The sequence below is a fragment of the Arvicanthis niloticus genome, chromosome 3 (genome assembly GCF_011762505.2).
Source record: "Arvicanthis niloticus isolate mArvNil1 chromosome 3, mArvNil1.pat.X, whole genome shotgun sequence".
NCBI classification, from domain to species: domain Eukaryota; kingdom Metazoa; phylum Chordata; class Mammalia; order Rodentia; family Muridae; genus Arvicanthis; species Arvicanthis niloticus.
Window position 1 is genome coordinate 99395300 of NC_047660.1, and position 25360 is coordinate 99420659.

At 42.3% G+C, this 25360-nt stretch overlaps 1 long non-coding RNA gene across 3 annotated transcripts; it reads left to right on the top strand.

Moving 5' to 3' along the window:
* The first annotated feature begins 1980 nt into the window (after nt 1-1980).
* On the top strand, nt 1981-6805 carry LOC143441611 (uncharacterized). Of its 3 annotated transcripts, none has more exons than XR_013109175.1 (4): nt 1981-2137; nt 2975-3067; nt 4825-5000; nt 5434-6805. It is a non-coding gene; the product is annotated as an uncharacterized LOC143441611 (long non-coding RNA). The 3 variants fall into 3 exon arrangements; XR_013109174.1 differs by having other exon boundaries at nt 1981-2133; XR_013109176.1 differs by lacking the exon at nt 4825-5000.
* The last annotated feature ends 18555 nt before the right edge of the window (nt 6806-25360 follow it).

Consider the following 25360-nt stretch of genomic DNA (forward strand, 5'->3'; position numbering starts at 1 on the left):
TTACTACGGTAGATGACCTAGAAAACAAGGAACCAACTGATAGAGAATCTTCAACATCTACTTGGCCAGTAGTTTTATCTTCAAACTCTTTTGTTTAGATGGTAATTAAATAGATTTTAATATGCTCTTTTGTGTCTCTGACATGGGGGAAGTGGTATAAAGGGTCATGGTTACATTTACTGAGCAGATGAGAGTTTCCATCTCATTCAGTTTTTTGTGGCAGTACTTAGATTCTGTTGCATGTGAGAACTTCCTAGGAGAATTCTTATAAGTTCCAGAGACAGGGCTGCACTCCACACCAAACCCGCAGTACTTTATGAGCTCCCAGGATGTTCCACAGAGTGCTGGGGGGTGAAATCGTTGTTATATATGCCCCCCACCTTGTACACTGGCACCTGAGGGATAGGAGTGGGTTGGAGAGGCAAAATCTGAATGCAATTCTGCTCTGAAATGCTTTCACCTTTCACCTGAATATAGCCTCTCATGCTCAAACAAACAAATACAAAACACAAAACAAAAAACAAAAATCCCTCATTCTTTCATTCCTTCATCCCAGAACTGGGAATTAACGTTTAGGCCCTTGGATATACTAGGTAGGTACTCTACCACTAAGCCACGCCTCCAGCCCATGACTGGAGTATTCTAGGCAGCAACATTACTAGCCACAAACTGATATAGTTAAGTACCTTAGCACAGTATTTATGTTAACACTTAGTCAATTTTCTATATTCCATTATTTTAAATCCTCTTTTATTGTGGTTGTAGCTGATTTCTAGGACTATATTATGGTGGCAAGGCAGTCAGGACAACCACTGGGGTCCCTGAAGCAGTGGCTGCTCTCCAAACCCCACCCCCATACCCTTCCAGGAGCCTGAGGAGTATTCAGCTATGTGGGAGCTTTCTTATTCTTTGTTGCATGTTCCTCTGTGGGTACACATAGCTGTGGCATGGTCAATGTTTCACGTGTCTTCCAAGGATTTATATATTGAAATTTGATTCCCATAATGAGGCACTAATTTTGTGAAAGTGAGTGTGGTAAGGCCATGTTATTGAGAGGCAGGGTTTGTGGAGGTGGTTAGATACATACAATCAAGATCACCAGGCTAGAGCTGCATGTTTAGTCCTGGCAAATTTATAATGTTATATAAAAATCAGGGTACACACACATACTCACTCCTGTGCTCTTGTCTCTTGCCATGTATACCCTCAAGCCACCTTGGTACTTTTCCAGGAAGAAAGCCATCTCTAGATACGAGCTTCGAATTTCCAAATCTGTGAGCTAAATCACCTCATTTCTTATACAGTTAATCAGCCACAGTCATTCTGTTACAGCAGTGAAAAACTGGTCAATGCACACTTCCTGAGGTGGGCTCTCAATGGGGACCCTGGCTTTCTGTGCAGAGCTGAAGAGCAGGTGCCTTTGCTCCTCTAGCTGAGGCCCGCAGGTGGCAAATAGCACCCCTGCCTGCTCCTTTCCTGGTCTGCAGAGCAGTGATCATTGACATTTAGATAAATAAAGGGATGTGTTCTTAGATCTTTGTAGCTAATTTCCTCTTGTCATTTACAAACCTCGGGAGATAGCCTGGTGTGACAAAAGGCATTGCAGGAAAGTCTGAACTTTAAGGAGGAAATGGAGCAGTTGGCCTGTGTGAGAACAGCTGGGTAGAAAATGGGCTTCCTGTTCTTCTGATTGAGGTATCTGAAGGGAGAAGCCTTGCCTAGGACCCTCCTCTCTCCCCTCAGGTTACAAAGAGCATTGCTTGTTACTAAGGGTAACAATGGGCAGTGAGGATGGAGGAACTCAGGACAGAGGAGTGCAGAACCCAGGCACTAGAAAACATCTAAAGAATTGTAGATAGCTACCAAGGCCAGGCCACACGAGGGAAGATAGCCCTTGTTTCCCATCAGCTATTTATTCAGTGGCCTCCCCAGAGATTTCCTCTCCCTGGACCAGCCTTGCAGGTGGATAGGTAGGCTAGCATCAGACAGTTTAGGTCATGATTCTGTCTTGCTTCCAGGCCTTTCAAGAGCACAGAGCCCAGGCTGTCTGTTTCTGCAGCCAGTTTCCAGCCTACATCGTGGATGTGCTTCACTGGTGATGAAGGCAGCCGGAACAGGTGCCCTGCAGAGCTGGTGGGTAAGGATTTTCTGCTAGCTTAATTTGAAGTGCACAGGGATTCCAGCAAAATAACCATGCCTACAGGGAGGTAGCTTCTGAGAAATCGTGGTCTCTGCCTCATTCTGGTGATTGCTCGGCAGAGAGCTAGGAAATTGTACAGGCAGCCTGCATCCAATGAGGGAAGTTCAGAACATCTCTGAGAGTGAAACCATGCTAAACACAGTGGGCTCTGTTCTTGGTTGACAGAAGCATCTCAAGACACAAACAGACTTGTGGCAATGACCTAGGAATGTTACCAAGGGGTTAATTTAGCCTCTCTGGATGGACATTATATGTCAGTAGGAGTATAAGAGCCAAAGCAGCAGATTGTGTGACAGATGAACACAGGGATAAAACCCTGTCTGTGAACAGCCTGGTAACATTACAGGAATGGACTCTTACCTGTAATGTTTAAGCCTGTTCATTCTCAGAATGACTAGTGTCTATGGCTTTCTCAGGAATAACAAGTTTTCATGTCTCACAGATTTATGTCCTAAAACCAAGTCTCAGACTAACTGTGTGAGCTGATCACACTAGCTGACCTGAGAGACACACTAGACTTTGCTCTTGTTCCCTCTAAGGGACAGACATGATACCTACTGTCCATCGAATGAGTGAGGCCTATATAGAAATGGGTGGTAGCAATGGGATTTGTCTCATTTGCCAAAAGAGAGGGTCCTTGTGAAGTTTTGGCATCAAAATTTGTCTGGAGAGTCTGCAAACCACCTCTAAAGATACCTCACACTTTGTGCTATGCTTAGCTGTCTTCTATGGGGTTCAATCTCTAGATCTAAATAAAGATTTTGTTTCCTGTAGTTGAGCAACTGGCTTCCAATGATTGGAGGAGGAGCCAGGGCTCCTCAGCAGACCTTCTGGTTTCAAGCTTAGGCTGTAATCATTTATAATCTGGTAAGTAACACTTACATGAATATAATACCACAGGCACAGCACACAACAGTGTTTCAGTTTTCACTGAAGGCTTTGGTATCAGAAAGAAATATGTGGTGGCAACTTTTCTCAGATCAGATCTGCCTTATCCTCCAATACTAACCCTGAGAAAGACATTTTCTATGCAAGACCTATTTAACTCTTACTTCTTTTTTTGTTTTGTTTTCTGTACTAGATTTCCCCTAAGGATCAGGAACAATAGAACCAACATAAATTACATTTGGGATTTATTAGATTGGTTTACACAATGAGGGCTGCGTGGTTGTCTGCGCACAGTGGTTGTCTGTGTACTGGAGAGGCTCAGAATCTGGGATCTGTTCAGTTCACAAGGCTGAATGTCACAGCAGTGGATCCCAGTCTGCTTCTAAAGGCTTAGGGGATTCCTGGAGGGTCATTGGAAGAGTCCACATGGGAAACCTAAAGATGTTAGGTTTCTACAGCATTGAAAGAAGGCAGCAGCAGGAAAAACAGAATAAATGCACTCCCAGCAAGGAGCAAAGGCAGGATGGCAAAAGCAGCAATAGCTTTCCCTCAACCTCTATATCTGGGCTGGTGCTGCTGCCCCTTCTGAGTAGGATCCCCTCAAAGACCAGTGCTGAAGCACATCTCTTGACTGATGGGTGATCCAAGACCTATTCAAACTAACAACCAAGATAAATATTCCCTAAGGTAAGCTTCCTTTCATGAGGCCCCAGAAAGTTAAATTTCCTGTGCAGAATAGTAATGTTCTGCAGAATAGTGTGAGTATGTCATGTATTGACACTTCTTTTCATGTTCCAGACAGATGCTCTTTGGGGTTCTAAGGGAAATAGATCTCTGTTGAAACTGCTCACTCTGCTGCTTCTGGGTGAAAGCAGCCTGAATGGTAGCCAGCAAGCATGGCTGTGTCTCAATAAAACTTTATTTACAAAAACAAGTGCCTATCATCCCTGCTCGGTGTCATCCAGTCCTTTTAACTGCACTGAGCTTATTGTATAAGTCATGAATTGCTTCTTTGTATTTAAAAAAAAGTGGAGGACCAGACAGAGATAATGACATGGATTGCCCTGCTGTGTCATGGATTTTGGTGATTTGCTTGTTTTCTGTGTTAATTTATAAGCTCCTGACCTTATCTGTAGTTATGGTAACCAACAGATTTTGATATTAATAATTCCTACAGAGCTATGACTTGCCATCATCACTGGTCTCAGTGTGAGAACCCGTGCTACCTGTATTTGTAGAAGAAAGACTTCTAGAACAGACCAGGGGAGAACATGGATCAGAGATGGGCTGATGAGATATTCTCTATGTGGAATTAAAGCAGATGGAAATCAATGGACCCTCGGGAGTTGGTTTTGGAATCTAGGCTAGTAATAAGGCTGAGTGGGGTTGCACTTTGGTATGCTGTTGGGTGAACACAGATGCTTTCCCCAGAAACAGATGAGCGAAGTACACAAGAGATGCCAGCCTAGAGTTTGTGGGGACTCTGAGGCTTGGGGAGCAAGAAGGAGAGAGTTACTAAGCACCAGTTCCCAGAGCCACATGCTCAATTGTATAGCCAGACCCCTTGGCATTCTGAGTCATGGGCCATATTAACTTGCTAATAAGTTTCCTTAAATGCCTTTCTTTCCCCTGCATATTTAGAGTTTAGCCTAAGGCTCTGTGTCACTCTGGGTAACATTTGTACATTGTGTGAAGGTTTGTCTCTGTATATTCAATTTTTAATTTTGTACCTGCAGAGCACTATGATACATCACATTCACCTTCCTTATTTGCTGATCGGATTAATAAAAAGCTGATGTGTGGACAGGAATGGGGAGACAGAACTTCCTTGCAGAGCAGGGGTCTCTGGAAGGAGAGAGGGTTTTCACCAGCAGGACAAGAGAGAAACAGATCTGTCAGGGCTGCAAGAGAGGTAATAAGAACTGGCCCTGTGGTGGGATGTGGGCTAGAATGCTCAGGATAATTTTGATGAGTTATCTGAGAATCTGCCTAGATGTATGGGAGGGAGATCTGGCTGTGACATCTGTCACCCCATTGATTGCCAGAGTTGATTCTGCTGATCTGGCTGACTAGATGGGTGTCCCCTTCCTCCCTCTCCACTCCATGTGCGTCCCTCCCGAAGCTGTGTGTTCTGTCCAAGAGGCTGACCTTCCCTGAATAGAGGCGGACTGGTCTTCGGTCAAGTGTATATCAGTAGCTGCGTTCCCCTGACAGAACCTCCAAAGAAGCTCTCAAGTGTCAATAAATATTAATAAGTTTCTGTGTAATCATTTAACCCCTGGCAGACATGATCAAGTCTCCTTATATTATTATTCTTTTTCTTTTTTCCTTCTGTGCTTTCAAAGCCACCAGTGACTTTCAAAGCCACAGTGACCACACCTGTTTGGACTGCTGACCCTGTGAACTTCATAGACACCTTAACGTCAAGTCTGAGAAAATAGAACGCCACAGGAATACAACACTGGATAGGAAGATCATGAGTCTGCAATAAGGGGCATCCAACTTTGGCATCTGACCCTCCCATGTGCTGACTTTGTGGTCATGGGATAGTAGTGTGACTGGCTTAACCCTGAACAGCCTTGTCTGTAAAACCACACAGGCATTGGACTGTCTCATTTGGACTGAAGTGGAGATGGAAGGAAGAGGTGCAACTAGATGTCATGGTATGGTGTTGCCACCATGTTGGGGCCCCTGAAGATGGCACTGCAAACCATCCACATCTGAGTTGGAAGACAGAAGGATGTGGATTAGTTTAGTGTTACCAAATAACATCTATCTGGAGATGCCCAAGAGTTGAACTCAGTGATCCAAGGAAACAGAGTGAGATTGTGTAGCCTCCCAATATCCTGGAGAAAGAACTCTGCACATGTGAAGGGAAGCATGAGGTAAGTAATTCATCTGAGAAGTCTTCTTTACGTGGGTGTGAGCCTGCCCTCCCAGCCTTCCTGATACACAGGAAATTGTACCTGTCTGCTACTCACCCTTTTTGCTCTGTGTTCCTTTGGCTATGTTTCTGTCCTGTGATTCTTCACGATGTACTCTACCTGGTGATTCACAACACAACAGACCCTGAGGACATCTAGCCGACCCTTACCCAGTTCAACCTGTGCTTTGTATGCTGAACTGAAGAATGACTTTGTTGAGTTTCTACAATGTGCACTCTGAAGGAACAAGTCTTGTCAACCCTTCTGGTTTCCCATGTTTATAACAGAACTCATTTTGGTCTTAGCAGACACTTTAAGAACAAATGAGACTCATCTGCATGGAGTCATTGTGCTCTCAATTCCTCTGCTAGGAAACAAAGAGCAGCATTTGATGCCTTCCAGCTTCTAGGACAAGGATAAAGTCTACTGGGCCTCTAATGAAGGACACATGGATTCAAGCCTGGCTGGAAGCTCCCCAGGACACGGCATTCAGGGTATCATTGCTTCCTGCACATGGTAGAGTCTATGCTCACATGTTCAGGTAGGGCACACCGTTTGGCCTTTGATACAATCAAAAGATTGGTAAATATGTACAAAAGATTGGTAATATGAACAACAGGTTGTTGCTGCTATGATATCATTCTGCACTCTTCTATAGTTTATCTATAGTTAAGTAGAATATTATTTTTTCAAGTTCTTTATTGGATATTTTATTTATTTATGTTTCAAATGTTATCCCCTATCCCTTATCCCTCTGGAATTGCAAGCTAATAATAAACTCTCTTTTCCTTAAGTGGCCTTGAGTATGGTGTTTTACCACAACAACCTCAAAAACGACTAATACAATGATCTCATAACTTTTACTTTCCCTACCCTAGCTCCTGCGACATGGTATAGAAGTCTCTATTTGCTCTTCAGGCCAGGGACAGTCCTCTCTGTGCTCCCTTTACACAAAGCTGGTATCAACTGGATGGCCCTCAAAATTTGATAACTGACAAATGGATGGGAGATTAGTGTTCCTGAGAGCAGTGGAGTAGTTTTGAGCCAGGGAAAGCATAGGAACATGATAAATCCTGTATCTGGATGTTGATGGGTATCCTGAACAGGACCTCAGGAATGTAACCCTAGTTGCTAAGTCCTGACTTCTGGTCTAGGGCCATGCTGAGCTTTCCTAAGGTTTTCAATAGCGTGAAAAAACAGAAAATGACAAAATCAAGTTCAAGTGATCATCATTAGGGTTTGCCTCACATAGATACAACAAGTACACTGAGCTAATTAGCACATTGATGAGCCCCTGATTTGAATGAATGTCAGGCTTGATTGCATGTCACTACTGCAAACTCCAAATGAATCAAAGTTGAATAATCTTCATGGCGACGGAATGTAATGAACTGAACCTGTGGAGCCCTTGACAGACTTTGTCTGTCTGTCTGTCTTTATTCCAAGCCCACACCATCTCCAGCATGGACCACAGCTTGCTGCAGCCCCAGGACAGAAATTTATCACCCACATGCAGTAAATCAAATCCTGGCTGGGAGTGAGTCTGGAGGGTTTTGCTGTCATTGTACAGTGATACTCTCAGTACTCACCAGGCCTTCTGGAGAACGGGGAGCAACACTATAACTTAGAAATGGGCCCTTTTTCTCTATGTTTTTAGTGGGCAGGGCCTGGGGTGTTTGGAACAGTCCAGTCTCTGGGGTTACTCATTTGAGTTTGTTCAATGAACAAATGAATTAATGAACAGGTGAGTGAGTAAAGGAATGGAGTTGTATGTATGAGTAGAAGTGTTCAGGGGACACCCACATTCCTCATATTTCTAAGTACTGGTTGGTGCAATGAAATCAATCATGCATCTTCTTACTATCACTCTGAAAATGGGATGTGCTGGTTCCCTCATGAGCAGTTCCACAATGTGCCCTGTAGGACCTAAAGGGAGTCAAGTGAGTCTCCTTGTTCCTTCTTCCTCTTCACCAAGGGAAAGAGAATCTAAGAGAACACTGCATTTTACAGCACATACAAAGCGCTTGGCAAATGGTGGACACTCAGTTAATGCTGCTTCTCTTTCTTAGTCAGGATTTCCGAGTAACTGAGTGGTCTGTTGAAGGGCATTATTTGGAGGGTCTATGGTATGTTCTAGGTGTGAAAATGTGGTCAATGTTTTCCTTCATTCCCCAGGAGTAAGATCATAGAGGCACAGAACGCTAAGGCCTGAGAATTCACTACACCAGAGCACAGGCACCTGAGAGCATGGCAGAGCAGCCTCTGGGCTGTGTTCACATGAACAGCTGTGAGAGAACTGCTTGGTAAGGTGGCATGTCATCAACCTTCTCTCTGTGTGATAGTGCCAGGTCTGCCCCCTGTGACCTGGAGAAAGCCCTGCTGTCCCAGCATGAAGGGAGAAACAGGCATAGACAGAGAGCCTGTGTGCCAGCATTGTCCCTGAGGTATGGCCGGAAATGTCACTGCTTTAAATTATTGTGTCTTGCTGAGGAAGACAGAATTAGTCCCACCTAGTTCTCTCCCATGGCTTTAGATCTTAAATCAAGAATGACAAAACATCTAAAAAATGAATCACCACACAAGAGATGGTTATAGTGATCAGAAAGGGCTAGAAGTGGGCTGGGGCCTAATAAAACAAGGCTTCTTTCTCCCTTTCCTCTTCTCTCTCAGCTCTGCTTCTAAGCTTCATCTGCATTATACTCCCCAGGCTGTGCAAGACATGAAACCCATATCACAATGGTGGATGAGGTTATGGGTGAGGCTGGTGGTGTAGCAAGAACCTGCTCAAAAGAGCAGAGAGAGGGATCATAGGAAAGCAAGCTGGGCAGTGGGAGTCTCTACAGAACAGTGACTTGCCATTTCCCATCTGCATTTGCTGGTCTCCATTTTTATATAAGGTATGGCTGTGCAATTGAGGGGAATAGAGGGTTGTTACAGAAAAAGAAGGCTTCAAAGATAAAGGGGGAAGTTCATGAAAAGAATAAATAGAAGGTTACATTCCCTGGTGTTTTTTCTTTGGTCAGAGTTTGCCTTTGATGAAAGGACTTGCTGAAACACAAACACATCAAAATATGCTTTCAGATGTCTGGGTTAGAAAAGTCTTTGGAACAGGTGTTCACCTGCTCACTGTGAAACAGCCCTGCTTCTGCTCCCAGTGCCTGAAGGGAGGAGAAGGGCAGCAACTGGAGCTGTACAGGAATTGCTGCTGGCCAATGTAGAGGAAGGTCAAAGGTCACTTGTGAGACCTGATAAGAGTCAGAGAAGATTTGGTGCGAAGGAGTCTTCAAATATTGTGCTAAATAACTTAACAGTATTGAGATCCTCGAATTAAAGGGATAGTCAAGGTGGGAGATACAAAACCCCATCTGTGACGATGCAAACAACACTATTCTTTCATCTACTCAGATGCTGACAAAGAAAATGTCTCAATATAACATTGTCATACATATATCATGTGTCTTCCTCATATTTACATGCTGTTTTCACCATTGTTAAATTTTTATTAGTACAGAACAACAAATCACATAATTTTTCATACATATATTAAATTTTTACATTTATTTACTTTACTGTGTGTATTATGTGAGGGGTGAGACCTATGAGGTACATGTGTAGAGATCAGAGGACCACTTACAGGAGTTGACTCTCTTCTACCATGTGTATCCCAGAGACTGAACTCAAGTCATCAGGTTTACAAGCAGGCACCATGGTGAGCCATTTTACCAACCCATCACACATACATTTAATGTATATTCTGATCCCGTTCCCCTGTATGTGCATTAATGTAGTTTTGATTTGAGAGATAACAAGTTGGATGCTTTTCATCATGTATTCATTTGCCTTTTGTACTTGTTTTTGTTTTTCTCTTCCTCCCTTCCCCTCCCTCTCTCCACCCCCTGCTTCTCTCTTCCATGTTAGGACCAAGCCTAGGGTCTTAACTGTGCTGGGCAAATGTTCTGCTATCAAGCTGTACTTCAGTAATGTACTATGTCTTTGCAACAGTATCTGCTCAGTTGACTTATCCATTATTTATGCATTATTAATTTGGTATTTTGGCATTCAATTTTTAAGTTCTTTATATGCACTGGATATTAACCCCCTTAGGGTGCCTACCTGGTAAAGATTTTTCCAACTTTCATTTGCTGGGCAGACACTTTTTACCTCTGTGTAATCCCACTTGTCTGTCAATTCCTGCAGCTGTTTCTTGACTTATCAGAGTAAACAGTGTCTTGTGGACATGGCAGGACTGCTGCCTTCATGAACTTGTAGCACCTTCATGAACTTGTAGCTGCCTCCACGTGCCCTGCTTTGTGACTCACATCAGCTCTTTTTCCTCCTGTGCTTTCATGGTTGTGCTTGTGTTCTTCTTCACTGTGTGGAATTCCTCTGTTTTTTTCTATAGTATAACTTACGGTTATTAATTACTTTATTGAAATATATCTTGGAAAGTCTGATTTTCTCCTTCAGCTTGTTGGATATGGTGACCTAAGTTGAGACTTAATTTCTTTCATTATTTCATGGTCTCTTGGCCTTTAGTGCTTTTACTGAGATGTGTTATGTGATGACTTTGCCTCAGGACATGAGTTGGCACTGCTCTTTTGTGGTTGCCCATATTCTTTCTTTGTAGAGTTGGCATTTGACTTTAATACAGCCTAGGGAGGATCTTTTTCTTGTCATAACCACTGGGGTGCTAGACAGCCCTTGTGCTTGCTGTCTACTTCCTTCCTCATGTGTTGTTAGCTCATGAACTGGGCTTTCTATGCTTTTAATCTATAACTGAAAATCTTCTACAATATGTACGTTTGTTACTTTACTGTCCCAGTAATATTTGTAGTCATAGTTTCTTACTTTTTTCACTTACTACTGAATGTCTCAATCTATCAACTTTGTGGTGCTTAATTCTTAAAATTTTTATTATTATTATTATTGTTAACTTGTTCACATTACATCCTGCTCACTGTCCTCCTCTCAGTCACCCTTCCCACAATCCTTCGCCCATCCACTCTTCTTCTCCTCTGAGTGGGTGGGGGCCCCCTAGTATCCTCCCATCCTGGTATATCAAGTCTTTGTGAGGCTAGGTACATCCTTTCTCACCAAGGCCAGACAAGGCATCCCAGCTAGAAGAACATATTCCACATATAGGCTACAGCTTTTGGGATAGCCCTCACTCCAGTTGTTCAGGCCCCATGTGAAGACCAAGCTGCATATCTTGCATGCCAGGAGGCCTAGGTCCAGCCCTTGTACGTTTTGTGGTTGCTGCCCGAAGGGTCTAGGTTAGTTGACTCTGTTGGTCTTTCCATGGAGTTCCTATCCCCCTGCATTTTTGTCAACTTGGTGCAAAGTAGAGTCATCTGGGAAGGGTGAGCTTCAGGTGAGAAAATACCTCCATCAGATTGGCCTGTGTGGCATTTTCATGATTGACCTGGGAGTGCCCATCCCACTGTGGGTGGTAGCATCTCTGGGCAATGGTCTTGGGTTGTATAAGAAGACAAGCAAAGCAAGCCATTGGAAAGCAAGACTGTAAGCTACATTTCTCTTTTATCTCTTCTTCAGTTCCTGCCTCCGTGATCCAGACTTGAGTCTTTGCATTTGATCCCTCTAGTCTGAGACTGATCAGGATGTGTAAGCCAAATCACCCTTCCCCACTCAAGCTGATTCTGGCCATGATCTTTTATCACAACAAGGTAGCTCAAACCAGGACAATCTGCAAACCCTGAAATATTTCTGTTTCACCTAGTTTGTTAGTATAACTTTCCACTAGATTTTTATTTGTTTAATTTTGTATTTCCAAGATTTCTGTTTGGTTCTTGTTTCAAAAATTTTTATCTCTTTAGTAAACATCTCTTTCATATCTTATGTCCCTGATTCATTTAGCTATTTTTTCTTTATTGTAATGAAGTCCATTGATGTTTTATTAAACAAATGCTTTGAATTCTTTATCTGACATTTAATTAAGTTTCATCTCTTTGGAGTTAGTTACCAGAGAATTGTAAACATTTGGAGGACATGTTTTCCATATCTTTTAACATTTATTAGTTGATGTTTATACATCTAATTGGGTGTATGAATTTTGTAGTTTTACTTGAGGATATTTTAAAAGATTATTGTTGTTGTGTGTGTTTGCCAAGTCAGTCAATTAACCTGTTAGTAAATCTGATTAAGTTTTTTAAAGATCTTATTTTTAAAAGTGTTGTTTCCACTGGGGAACTTGTTTGGGCAAGAGGGAATATATCCTTCCCTAACAATCAGTATTTAACTCCATGTCTTTGGGGGCTATGCTGTATCCTGTAGAAAGCAAACACTAAAGACTCGAAACCCCTCTTTTATGGCACTGGTCACCAGTTGTTCAATGGGAGTGGTTTGAGATCCCAGTTAACTGGAATAATTTTGCTTCCCTGCTTTCTCCGACATGGTGGTATGAAATCAGAGGTGTTTGGTTTTGGCTGGAATTTACCTTGAACAGCTTATTTCAGATCCCCTGGGATGGTGCACACTGAATTGAGCTGTCTGTCTCTGAACTGGAGCACCATTTCTTTACCCCATGAATTTTACATGGAAGTTGGAGCAACAATCTGAACTGTAAAGAGAGTTACAGTAGTACCTATGATTTTCAGTGCCCAAGACTAGTTTTTGGGACCTAGTTCTTGTAGACAAATCCATTACCAGGTTGTCCCTCCACCTCAATTTATCTGGCCTTTAGAACCATCACTCTAGTAGAAAAATGAGCTCTACCTTGGTCCAGGTTTCAATACAAGCCCCACAGCACAGATTTTTCAGTGAACTAACTCTCCTCAGTGGAATCCCACCAGTCTCATGGGGTAGAGGCTGGCTGGTACTTTAGAACAATACTCACTGTGAGTTCCAGAAGAAAGGAAGACAGTGGGAAGCAGGGTTTTTAAAATAGCAGGCTTGGGTGTGACCTTCTCAAGATGGATCCTGCTCTAACAGCAGCATTTATGTGGAGATATGGAAAGATACTCTCCAATGGAGCTTATGGAATCTTCCAGATAAGCAAAGTCCATTGTCCTGTCCTATATTTGTCTCTGCGCCCATTGTCCTCTGTGTCTTTGTCCTTTTATACCCCACATTGCTACGCTCAGGGCTGCTGTCAGCTGAAGGCCAATGATTGGTTCCTCATTGTTCCAACAACCAGAGTCTCTGGGTCTTTCCAAGGCTCTGTCTCTCCCATATCAAAGTTGAGCATGCTCCCTCAGTCACCCATCTCACTGAGAAGCTGTATTTTGGCTCTAATGACTATGAAAATTTTTGCTTTCTATTAATTGGCCATCTTGACTCCTTAGTAAGATGTTTGCAGGAGGACATCTGGATTAACACCTAGTCCCAGGAGAATATGAACAGTTGGAACCAGTGCTGAGGCCAGTTTATACCATCTAGGAACACATAGCTGCTATTCTAAGCCACTGATGTAGCTTTGATCTGTTTCTCATATTCTTAAGACAGTGTTAGGGGACACTCCTATGAACACAGCACCCACAGATGTAAGGTTTATTATGTAAGGTTTATTTATGTTGTCTGAGCCTAAATTTTCTAGGCTGTGGTAGCCTAAGAATCCTGAAATGAATGGGACTAGTAGAAAAAACTTCACTTTTGTCCAAAGTGAGACTCAACAGAACCATGGGAAATTCCACCATCATTAGTTGACAGTGGATAAAACTTTGTGTGTAAGTTTTGAGTTACAAAAATATTGAAGAACCTTGGAAGTTAGTATGTGAATTTGCTGTTACCACATACCTGGTGATTGTACAATCAGCAACCTGTTGGTCACTGGCTTCCTTTATCTTTTTAGTTCAATCAAATGTTCAGTAAAAAAATTATTATGTGTTAGTTCTACAAAACAATAGGTTTCCTTATGATATTTTATGCATGTAGATAATGTACTTTGATCACTTTTGCCTCTCACTGCTGTGGCTTGCTTTTTCTTCCCTTCTCACTGGTGATCCTCATCTTTCAAAACAGGCCACATTCTATTATTCTATTTTTGTGATTTTTAAAAAAATTAATTCCACATACAAGAGAAAACATATTTTTTCGGATCTGACGTATTTTGCTTGGCAATATGATGCCCAGTTCCATCCTTGTTCCTGAGAGTAACATGATTTTATTCTTTATAAATAAACAGAATTTCCATTGTGCATACGTACCACATTTTAAATTGAATAATCTATCAGTGGCCATCCAGGCTGGCTCCACATTAGGGTTGTTGGGAGCAGTGGAGCCATACAGGGTTTTCAGTGTCTCTGTGGTATGTTGACTTGCACTCCTCTGGGCATACACTAAAGTATAGTGTATGGGTCCTATGTCAGTTCTAATTTGTGTCGGGGCACCTCCATGCTGATCGTCAGTGGTTAGGCCAGCCAGCCTTTCTGCCAGCATGTATTAGGCTTCCTCCACCCTCATCCCTCTAACATGGGTTGTCTTTTGCATACTTGATGATGGGTATTTGGGCCAGGGCGAGGTATAATCTCACTGAGGAATCTCACTGAGGTTCCAGTTTGTATTTCCCTGTTGGCTAACAATCTTGAGTGCTTTTTATGTGTTACTGACCATTTGTGTTTCTTCGGAGAATGTCTGCTTGCCACTTACTGTCTAGACGGTTGTTCTTCATCACCAGCTTTCCTTCCCTGTGGTGGAATCTCTGGCCTCACCCACCTCCTTGTTTTCTGGGTTAATGTCAGTCTGTGTCAGCCAAGGCCTGATGCTCTTTTGGACCCTAAATGATGGGCCATGTGGGGACAAGAAATTTCATAGTTTCAGAAATGGAAAATCCAAATGCTTTTTTTCAGAGTGATTAAAGTCCGTAACTAATCCATTATTGAGGTAATTACTTTTTAATTTGCTGAAATGTTAGGGCACAGCTGGCTGCCACACCAAGAAGAAAGCAACTGCTTGGGGTGTTAGAGTCAAAGGGATTAAACTGAGAATGACAACAGCAGAATGTTTGCTGGGGTGGAGGGGGTGGAGGAAGCAGGCTGCATTGAGTATCTGATAATGTTCTGCTCAGTGCTGCAAGGACACAAACACAGACCATGTCCTTTTCTTCAGCTTCTAAGACACCACACAGAGAGTTTCCCCCCTGAATTGACTACAAGTCACAAAGGATGACTTTGACAATCACTTCCCCTTCACAAGCTGTGCCCCCAATCGACACCTGCTTCCCCTTAGAAAGGAAGGCTTGATATGAAGCACACTCTGTGTTGAAGCTGTATGATGCTCAGAAGTTGTGGTTAAGAAGATGCCATCCACAGAGAGTGAATGAGGACCCTGAAAACTCTTGGAGACTGAGTGGAGCCCTGGGACGATCAACAGGAACTCTAGTTAGCATTGTTCCTGACGAAGATGTGTCTCAAGGCATCAGCTGCCCACCTGTAAGACAAACTGGGAGACTCGATGCTTCAGCAGCGAGATGCTATAGATGGCAAGGAAGGCAAGATAGAAGAGAATGGAGTTGAAGGTACACTGTGTGCCCATCAACCCCTGGATGGCACCATTTGCTGGCCTCCTTTGGTTTCGTCTTAACTGGCTACAGAGATAGCACAGCAAGCGTAGAACCTACTGAGGTTCAGAGAAAGCCGCATGTGAATCCCCTGTTCATTTTTCAGCTGTGTCACCTTAACTCCATCATATAACTCTGAGGTATATCTCAAATATAATGTTAGAAGTTTAATAGCAGTAATATCTGTCTCAAATATGAGATCTAAGTTAAAGTTGAAACAGTGCACATGGTGAAATATCTCAGCTTCAACCTGAGCTAAAACCCTGTGGGTTTTGCATCTGATGATGGAATTGCCTCAAAGTTGCCTCAAAGTAAGCAAATTCCCAGGGGCTGTAAGGGGAGGCAGGGTTGACAAACTTAACTTTTTTGTGGTGACAGATAAGTTTGTAAAAGGAAGCCACTTAGAATTCTGAGCAGTAAGTCTTATAGTTTTAGAAACTTGCAAATCGTCCATGTAAGCCTGTGCCTTTGTGCCTCAGGGGCAGTGGTTAAAAACTGAAAAGTAAAAATAAAAGTAAAAATAAAGCACCAGAGACCAAAGGGGGGAAAATCTGTAAAGATGAGCTGGAATCCATGACTATTTCTCTCATCCATAGGCAGAGGGTTCTCTGTCCATGGTGCTAATGTCCTATCCTCTACAGCCAAAACATCTTGGTCCAGGACTGAGTGAAACAGAAGGAAAAGGCCCACTGAAAGCTGAAAGAGCAAACTATGTGCAGCTCTCACTCAGCCAGGTGAGTCTGCCCTTGGAGCAGTGACACAGTATGTGGTCCAGCACCTGATGCAATTACCTCAGAGCTTAGCAGAACTGCTCTGTGTATATTTGTACCTTTTATATCTAAGTGAGTTTCTCTGTAGTCAAACTAGAGCCACATAAGGGAATTTGGGGGTGTCATTTCAGCATAGAGAAGTTGGCAAAGAAAAACCCTATATGAATGATGCTCTAGGAGGCTGCTCAAAGAAACAGAGCACTGAGCACAGAAAAGAGGCCACAGCCTGGCCCAGACTCACTAAGGATGATGCGGAGCATGGAGTCAGTGAGGTCAGGACAGTTACACAGGGAAAGAATATGAACAAGAGGATTATAGGAAAATAATAACAGTAAAAGATGATAAATAATGAAAATAATAAAATAAAAACGAATATGGACAAGGAGATAACAAAGAAGAGAAGCACCCTCTGGGTACTGACTTGAAAATACTAATAGATTACTAATTGTAAATTTTGTCAGTGATGCATCCAAACCACATGGATTTATGTAGGAAGCTGACCTGACAGACCTGACGGCTGGAAGGCACCGCAGGTCTGTCATGTCAGCTTGAAAAGCGGGCCGATTCAAAGCTGCTAAAAGCGGCGGAACTGCCGCCACTTCAAAGCAGCTACCTGTTTTTTCTTACGGTGCAGCCGCCGACTCAAGGCGGCTGCCCGTTTTTTCTCTCGGCGCCACAGACTAAAAGCGGCTGTGGCTGCCAGCCGAGAGAAGCAGCGCCGCAACCTCAAAAGCGGCTGACGGGCTGACATTCGCCCGTCAGCCGCTGAGGTGACTCCAAGATGGCGGCTAACTCAAGGCTTTCAGGGAAAACCATCAGTGCACTGCGCATGCGCAGTGCATTTAGGAACTTGACTCCAGCCCCTCCCAAACGGGGCATGCAAATAAGGTACAACTAGGGTACCACGAACCTGGCCAATCACCCCGCCCGGGCGGGGTATGCTAATGAGTATGCTAATGAGTCATTGCAAATTGACCAATCGGACACCTCCATGTGCTTTGCCACGCCCAGGGCTGGGGGTATATAAGTAGCCCATTCTGAGCATTCCAGTTAGTCTCTCCCAGAAACCTAAAAGAGCGCTTCCAATAAAGGCTGTTGAGAAGAATCCGGTTTGTCGCGTCTTCCTTGCTGGACAAGCGGGGCGCGACAGATTTATTTCATAAGCACCAGTAAAACTTGATGCTTTGGAATCAAATGTTCCTGTTAATATCTCAGAAAACAAAAGCAATCACACTGATACCATGACAGCCAACATGCTTTAAAGAAACAAATTTATTTATAATTTCATCTTTTATATCCTCTCCATGTATGCTAGGAGTGGAGTAACTCTTCGTATGGAGGGCTCCTGCTAATCAAATAAAAACAGGGCATTTCCTACCACAGTGTTCCATTTGGAAATGTAAGATGGCAGGCTTAATGGGAAGATAGCCTTGAAAGAGGGACCTGGGATGGACCTACAGTTTGGGTCCTCCTGACCCTCTATTTCCACTTCCAGTGTGTGACACATAAGGATCTGAGCATCTGTGGGTGGAGTACCAACCTGACAAAGTAGGGTGAAGTTTATCTGGGTGAACAGTCTATGCATAAAATGAGCTGAGAACAAAGAGCCCCAGGTTTCATCAAGGCTTCACCCCTGGAAGCTACATGCCATGTCCTACATGTTTGGAAACCCCAGTTCTTAGGGTAGGTCACTCTGAGTGATGTTTGTCACTTGGCTAAGCTCTCATGACTCATGACATTTAATAGACATACTTTATGATTTTTTTTGGTAACTGATTTTTTTCCCTTTTAATGAAAGTAAAACAAATTCACTTACAAAGTAAAAAGAAGAGGCCAGTATCATGAATAATTATGGCATCCTTGAAAGCTCACTATTATTGTGAGATTTATGAGGCAGTATATAGAGACAGAAGACAGGAAAAGACCAGAATTTGCCCTTCAACAGATGAGACTGTGTTTATTAGCACACATATCAAGGAGGATCCTATCTCTCTTGGGAAATGGAAGGGTCTGCATGGGGGTGGAGAAGCTGACAGAGAGCCTTTATAAGTGTGGAGTGAGGGGCTTGGGTGTGATGAAGTTGTTGCAGCTATAGGGAACTATGTGGGGGTTTCCTTCCTGAAATTGTTTGCCCAAGGTGAGCAGACAATCTTGGGATACAGGCAGTCCCAACAGACATTTCTCTCTGGGTTGACTGAATAAGGCCAGCTGAAAACTCATGGGAGTCATGTTTGTTTATTTATTTATTTATTTATTTATTTTGGAATTTGTATATTAAATATTTTATTTATTTACATTTCAGATGCCATCCCCTTTCCCCATTTCCCCTCCCTAGAATCCCCCCCCCCCCCTATTTCATCCCTCCTCCTCCTTTTTGCTTTTATACCATTTTAATTACATGTAAGTATTAAGGTCAGTTCTAGGTTGAGGGTCTATCAATACAATAGATGCAAATAGCCAAAGAACAAGCAAGGCAATAAACAAAATTTTGTGAACACTCTGTGATCACTGTTTCTAAGGGCTTATCAGGATGACCAAAATATCTGAGCCTACTTCCCTGTCCTAACCCAAAGTCATTTTCATGTCTGAAGCCTACTTACTTGTTCTAGCCTAAAATTTATATTCCTGTCTGAAATTGCCTTTTTGATCTAGCCTTATGTCAGCTTTCTGCCTAAAGCCCATTTCCTTGTTCTTGGCCAATGCCATATTCCTGCCAAGCAGCCCCTTTCCTTGTCCTTGGCCCATGTCAGATTCTCACCAAGCAACCCCCAAAGCTCTCTGCCTCTCCCCCTTTTAAATTTCATTAACAAGACAGAACACTTCTTAGGTCATTCTGACAAGAATGTCTTCCTTACCTGCCATGGAATAGGCATTATCAAAAGCAATGCCCTTCTGTCTTAGGTTGGTAAGGCTCTGTGCCAGCCTGTTAATTAAATAACTCTATCTGTGGGTCCATTTTCAGGTTTAAGCCATGTACTTTGGCTGCCAACATGTTGACATTGTTAAACACAAGCTTTAACATGATGGGCAGGAATAAAAGCATTCCCAGGACAAAAAGGGTTGGTATGATCAAGAGTCCTCTTTTTATAACAGAGGCACTCAATCAGTTACCATTTTGCTGTATTTCTTTCCAGGTAGTTTTGTCATCTAATTTCCAAGCTGTTGATTTTTCTAGGTATGTTGATTTTTCTAACATATAATATATGCATGTCATATTTATGAAGTGCCAATCTACTATTATTTATTACATAGTTTTTCTTTTAAAAATTATACTTCATAATTTTTATAAATCATTTTAATAATTAACATAAAATGTTCTCTCTGTATGATATATATTTGTATGTGTATATATATGCATATATATGTATGCATATATATATGTATATATTGCATTTAAGACTTCCCAGTATTCCTTGTTATGGACTATATAAATATCTCTTGTTGTATATGTACCTTTGGTCATTTTCAAGTTCTTGTCATTAGAAAGAATGCTAATAAATAAATCTTGGGGCTAAGTCTTTGCACAGGGCCTTTGTTTGTCCTTCCTTTCTTTCTTTCTTTCTTTCTTTCTTTCTTTCTTTCTTTCTTTTTTTCTTTTTTTTGTCTCAAGGCAACTCTGAGAGTAGAAATGCTAGATCAAAGGGCTATATGCACTTTAAATTGTAGTCTTCTGTGTCACCAAATTGCTTTCCAGGAAGGTTATGTCAACTCCTTCCTGTAGCAGAAAAACTGGCTTTGTCTTAAAGTAATCCCAGAAAAGGGAGTCCTGTCATTCCTGCTATATAGAATGAACATTTGTCATGTACAATGTGTAATAGGCCAGCATCCCCCACCCCTGCCTTTGTTGCTAATATCTGCAGGGTGATTAACATTTCACCAAGAAGTCATGGTGGCCAAGGGTTTCTGAAACCCTCTGGCAGTTGTCAGCAGTAGATCATAAGGGCACCAACTGAACTCAAGTCTCAGCAACTTTAGCTAAATGCAACAATCTCCTTTGACTTTTGTCATTGCATGTTCTGAATGGAAATAATGAGACATTCTATACATAGAGTCGTATGAAATTTAAATATGACATGTAAAGTATACAGTGTTTAGCCTGCCATGGAGGAAGGGCCATGACTTAAAAGTGTTCAGTGTTAGTACTTCAACTAAGGAAAACTTAGAAGAAACAGGCAATCTAGAAATAGAACAACCTACACTGCTTAGTTGTTAAAAATAGGTTGGTTGAACGGGGTTAAACTGGGTCACAGCAAGTCAATACTGTCATTCTAATGCCTTTCCGAATGTTAGCTTTTGCTGTACAGCAGTGTGAAGAAAACCAAGGCTACAGGTGACAAGGACGAATGCTAAGAGGGGTTAGCAGAGCAATCCCTCCTGGAAACCATAGTGAACTCCACAAGGACACCTTGTTAGGGTGAAGGAGTGTTGTGGGGGGCAGGTTCTGTGGACCAGAAAATCAAAGGCTGCATGCAGGTGGTGCTGTTCAAATCTGAGAGGCTTGTGGGGTTGGAACGGCTCCCACAGGGTGAATGCTGAGACTCAGAGGTGGGAGAGGGACTCATAGCTGTCGGCCCATTGAGATCAGAAGTGATGGAGAGTTGAGCAGAGCCAAGAGCTCTAAAGTCAGGAACTGGAGACAACAGGGGTCACTGACAAAATCCTGGGACTGCATGTTACCTAGACAACCAACTTTAGCCAACTGGTGTAATTCTCCTGGGAACCAGCTCTCTCCTTTCTTATTTCCTGTCTCTCCCTCCCCAGTTTCCTTACTGCCTTCCCCTCTTTATATTTTTTCTTTTTCTCAGCCTAGCTAGAGGTCAAAGAAAGAGAAGACTGGCAATGCCCTTCAAACAGAGAGTCACCCTGATGTCAGTGAAAAAAAGCTAAAGCTGTTAGCCAGCTGCTTTTGCCTTTGTTGTTGGATTTAATGAGGGCATTAAAGGGTTTTTGATGGGGACTGGAATGACTGCTCATGAGTTAAGAGCAGAGGACCCCAGGTTCATCAGCCTCTCTCATATCAGGTAGCTCACAACTATACCTACAAGGGACCCAACGCCCTTTTCTGACCCTGGAGGGCACTTGCACATGCACAAGTGCACACATGAGCTTGAACACACAATTTGTTTTGAAGTCTTTTTATTTTTGGAATAATCTTAGTTCACAGGAGAGTCGCAGATAGTGGACAAAATGTGCATCATCAGCCAATCTCACCAATGTTAACACTGAGTTACTCTGGACTGCCAAGTCTTCAAATCCAGAAGCATTGCACAGTAAAGAGCAGATGTAGCTGGACATGTAGCTGGACTTCACCACATCTCCTATGATCTCCTCTTCTCTGTCTGTGTCTGTCTGTCTGTCTGTCTGTCTGTCTCTCTCTCTCTCTCTCTCTCTCTCTCTCTCTCTCTCTCTCTCTCTCTCTGTTTCTCTCTCAGTTTGTCAGTGTCTATGTTTCTATCTTGCTCTGTCTCTCTTTCTGTTCCAGGTTCCAATTTTGGGTACTGCATAACCTTTAGAGACCACGTCTCCCATTTCTATTAGTCCATGAGATATCTCAATGCTTTCTTTATTTTTCCTGTAGTCTTGAAGACTACCTTGGCTAGTCATTCTGTAGCGTGACTGTGGTGGTTTGAGTAGGTTTGGTTCCCATAGACTTATATGTTTGATTCTTTGCCCACAGGGGATGATACTATTAGGAGGTGTGTCCTTGTTGAAGGAAGTGCATCCCTGTGTGGGTGGGCTTTGTCAGGCTTCTCCTTGAGGCCTTCAGATGAAGATGTAGAACTCTCAGCTCCTCCTGCACCATGCCTGCCTGGAAGCTACCATGCTCCTGCCTTGATGATAATGGACTGAACCTCTGAGCCTGTAAGCCAGTCCCAATTAAATGTTGTCCTTATAAGAGTTGCCTTGGTCATGGTGTCTGTTCACAGCAGTAAGACCCTAAGACAATGATCCATCTAGCTTTTCCTGAACAGCCCATCCTACCCCAGAATAAACCAAAATTATGGGTTTTTAAAAAGAAAATTACAGGGTTAAAGTGGTCCTCTGGTTGAATTCTGTCAGCACATACATGGTGAATAAAAAATAAAATAAAAAATGGGAGACATGTATAGAGAAGAATTTAATAGTAGGTATAAGGGAGGAAAGAGGCAGAGGGAAGAGTCCAGGCTGAACATAGCTGTCATACTAAATTTGACTATGAGTAGAAGAAGGAGGAAGGAGAACCAGAGAGTAGCAAGGGAGGCAGCTGGGGCAAGAGAGCAGTTCTAGCCAAGATATATATATATATATATATATATATATATATATATATATATATATATATATATATAGTACTGAAGCTGAGGATGTTAAGTTCGAGGTTTAGAAGCCTTAGCTATAAAGGTACTTCCTAAGATTAAGTTTAAGTAAGATTAAGTACTTCTTAAGGTTAAGTTCTTAACCCCCAGTGAGCCAGCCACTGGCCACTGATGGGCTCAGGGATCATACCCTCTGAAGCTCCCCTAAGTAGTTCCTTTAGTCAGACATCCACATAAAGGAAGTCACAAGAAAAACTCGACTGCAGCACTGTGAGGTGCCCAGAGGGGTTGGGGTGGCATGCACAGCGCCTGTCCCCTCTGTAGTGTTGCCTCCACCTGCCCCTTCCTGAAGACTAAGACTTTAGACCATAGCTCAGCAGGCTCTGCACTGACTCCTCTGCTCCTTTGTTGACAGTCAATTGCCCCAGCAGAATTATCCTCTTGGGTTCTGATTAGAGAAACTGAGTCAGGACAAAGGTATTGCTGAAACCAAGTGTGATCCACTAACCTAGAGCAGCACCCCAGGTCTAGAAAGCAGTTAGTTAAATCTTGTTTAATTTGTAACCATTAAAATTTATTCCTTTCAAATTCTGGATTCAAGCTTGGTATGTTCTTCTAGAGAATTGAGCCTGGATTCTAGAATTACACAGAAAGTCAAAAGTATTGTGGATGGCTTCCTAAAATAATAAAAAGGGAAAAATAAGTCAGAAGTAAATTCCTCCTCAATTTATTTGTGTGCAAAGACATTTGTGTGCATATCTTCTTGTTTTCTGGACCTCCACTGTCAAGCACAACCCCACAGAAGGTTGGTATTGCTCTTTTTGTATGAAAACTGAATAGTGAGGGAAATAGAGCTGTCTGAGAAATAAAGCTTCTAACCCTAAAGAAAGTGTTACATCATGTCTCATTTTTGGTTGCAGGACCACTTTATAAATTAAAAGATTATTGGGACACCCTACAACACAGAGTTTTTGCATGTTATATTAGGAAATTTATATATAGAAATTAATATTAGGAATATAATATATAATTAATATTAGAAGCTAATTAATTATATTAAAATTCTTATCATCAATAAAATCATTGCACAGTTACATACTATTTTATGCCAGACCCCTCCCTGTTTTACCAAAGAAAAGGAGAAGAATGTCTTCTATTTGCATTTTGTGAGTTCTTTAATTTCTGTCTCCATAGAAGATGACTGAGATCAAATAATCCACCTTTTCTTTTTTTAAATTGAACCTTCTGTGGTCTGTTGTTTTCCTTGAAGGATATGAAAAAGCACATGAAAAAAGAGCTTTTGTTCTCACATGTGTATAAATCAGCCAGGTAGGACCATTAACTTGTGGAGGCCTCACAGCATTGGTGTAACCACAGAGAATCTCAAAACCCACACTGGGAATCAGTGCCCTAGCAGCCAGGAACTAGTAAGGTTCAGATTTGAAATACGGAGGATCCATTGTTTCCAGACAGTTGAAGGGCTCACTGGGAGCATCCACAGTCAGCCACACACAGAGCAAAGATCTGCTGTGTCTACATAGGAGGAGTCCCACAAGTCGTAGCGGCTAGAACACTAAAAACTAATGAAAAAAAAAAAGGCATATACTTATTGTTAGAAATGCACATGAGTTCCCAAGAAAATGATCCCACGATACAAAGTATTTTGACAAATTCTAAGTTTTACCTTTGCAAAAGGATGAACAGCCTCTTCGATATCAGGGCCAGTAGGCCACCCAGGAGGAAGTCTGCTGAATTTTCATCCTAAACTCAAAGGGTCCTGTGCATCATTCTGATTGGTCAGAACCAGGCCTCACATTCTTACATGATTGGCTAATAGGAATGGTGAAGTTTCTAGGAAGAAATGAAACCCGAGCATATATGTTGATTTCAGGTATTGCTGGCTCAGGGGAGTTTCACCAAGTAGCATCTAAGTGTGACCTTGTCTCAGCTACTTCAGTTTGTAAAAACTGTTTCCAGGCAGGGCTGCATTCTCAGCATCTAGAAAGGGTTTGGGTTTAAGAGGAAGGATATTGCTCAACTCAGAATTGATAGATATGATTTCTTTCCTCATTTTTAGATTAATAAACCAGATGGTGAGAAGTAAGCTTCCCAGGGTCACGGGGCTAATGATGGCAGAGCTGGAATTCAAGGCCAGGACATGAGTGGCCAGAGTCAATGTTCTTAGCCAGTGTACTTACTGTATTGCTTCCTAAAAGGAGAGTGGCTAAGGATTAAACTACTGGTTTTTGTTGGGAACACTGCATTCATTGCAAACTGGTTTTGAGGGTAAATTCTTTTCTAAGAGGACTCAGTTTCAAAGTCTAGATTATACATGTGGGGTCACAGAAATCAACCTTTGTTGATTTTCAGGCAGGAAGGACTCAGACAGGACTATCCAGAATGCTCAGAAGTGTGTCTTGCACCTCTGCATCTATGCACTATTTCTGGTGTGCTAATTTAGCAAATAAATGGCTTAACATAATTTTATTTTTCAGTTATAAGTTAAGAAGTACTGAATAGTTCCCATCTGAAATCAAGGTGTCAGCAGAGTTCATGGGGAAATATGTTCCCTGCCCTTTGCTAGACTCCAGGGTCCACTGGAGGTCACTTGCTGCCAGCCTGATCTTCTAGCTTTGAGGCCAACAGTGTAACATCTTTTTGATTTTAACTGTTCAGCATCTCTCTGCTATCCCAAGGTCACTTTTGATTGTACTAGACTAACTCAAGGGAATCCAAAATGACCACAGGTTCAAAGTCCCCTTTGCCAT